We start from the raw sequence: 1,867 nt of genomic DNA, 5'->3' as shown, positions 1-1,867 counted from the left end.
GATTGCATTGTAAGTCACTCTCTTAAATTAATGTTTTTCTTGACCACTGGTGCAAAAAGCTCGAGAATTTGTTGTCACTTCCCAAGAGCTTATCACTCGGGGTTCAGTCCTGGTAAGTCACTTGTACTGGCTTAATTCCTATCGATGTTCATGTTGATCTATCTAGAGAAGTTATTTAATATCGATATCTGAAATTAAAGTGCTTATTCTGTTTATTCGATCTTATTATTGTTTTAGGATATTATTGTGGAGATGTTGCTGATATGGCTAATACTGAATCGTCGAGTGTTGCAAGAGAAGCTGCAATACATAGTGCAGCTATTAGGTGTCCTCCAATGGTGTCTCGCTTCCAGTTATCATATGATCTTGCAGTCTCGTTATGTTCTAGGTTTGTTTTCTTTTCTTATGTGTGATCCTCTTCTGGTATCACGCAGAAATGGTCTCTTGGAAATTTAGTATTTTACTGGCATTCCTTTTCTTGTTATGCCCCTGTGCAGAAACCTATGGTAAGATAATAATTATTATTTAAAATTGAAATATATGCAAATAATTGCTTCATTTATGTAATATATGACTTTTGATCACAATTGGAATGTGTCGCGCTGTAGAATGATGCATGTTAGTTGGAGCTAAATGAAGGTAATTTGGTGGATATCTCTAAGTCATAAAGTATCAGAGCATTTTAGAGGATGTTTGATGGTTTTGATTTTTTGAGTGCAATAATGGCAATATACTAAAATTGTCTACAACAGTGGACATACTGTCCCCATATTCTTTTACAATTCCTTTCTCGAATTATGATATGCCTGTTGCTGTGTAAATTGTTGAACTTATGTACATGAGCAAGCAATTGCAATCTCTGGGATTTTTGCATCTAACTATTTGGACAATGCTCTGGTCCGTTGTTGTGGGATGGGATGTTTGATGCTACATTTAGGATATTCTATACAGTTTGGTCTTATTTAGGTTATTAGTGTTAGTCAGTTTGGGTAAGATTGAAAGTGATAAGCTCGTGCTCAAGTATTGTTTCATTTAGTAATTTACTGAGTTGTGAAGCTCTGTGAGTACATGTATCATGAATGATTATGCTAGTCAAGATTGGTTTATGATCAGCTACCCCCAAAACCCTTCTATTGCATTTGGTCTCTGAAATATGCAACTTGTTAATAGATCTAGATCTGAAACTTTGAAATAATTAAGCAGGCTGTTCAATTTGAGAATTGGAGTTCATTTGTTACTGAACGAGGTTCTTTCTTATTTACTTTGTTATTTAAATAGGATATCTATTGTAGAGAAATTTCTGTTTTTCCTGCGCCAAAGGGACAAATAATGACATGGAAGGAGTCTTTACTTGATACACCTACCTATAGTTGGGTATGCTTGTTTTACAATGTTCCTAAAACGGGCGTGTTCTTTTTCAGGTAGGAGATGTGGCATTGTCCATATTTTACAGTATGGTAGCCCCTCATTCAAATATAGATGATCCTAGAGAGATTGTTACACCAATCCCCAGAGTAAAGAGGATCTTGTCAAGCTCACGTTGTCTTCCACATATTGCACAAGTAATATTTTTAAGTGCCTGTCCTTCTATTGGTTGTCTGTGCTCGTCCCAAATTGGCCAACTGAAAAAATCTACACTTATTAGAATAAAAAATTGCTAAAAAAACAGAAAGTTATGCTTATTATTGTATCTTTTGTTTATTTACCTGGAGAGCCTGAAAAATGTAAAGGTTGATATGTGGTTTCAAATAAGTTCCATCAACCTTTGTCCTCAAATATTTGAGATTTTCAATCTGCGCAGTTCTATGATTTGTATTCGCTTAGGGATAGTAAGTCGAGGATTATGTTGATGGATATGCGAGGGTGG

This window comes from Sesamum indicum, unplaced genomic scaffold (assembly GCF_000512975.1).
Source record: "Sesamum indicum cultivar Zhongzhi No. 13 unplaced genomic scaffold, S_indicum_v1.0 scaffold00184, whole genome shotgun sequence".
Lineage (NCBI taxonomy): Eukaryota > Viridiplantae > Streptophyta > Magnoliopsida > Lamiales > Pedaliaceae > Sesamum > Sesamum indicum.
The sequence above is the reverse complement of the archived record's forward strand: the minus strand, read 5'-3'. Positions refer to the sequence as shown.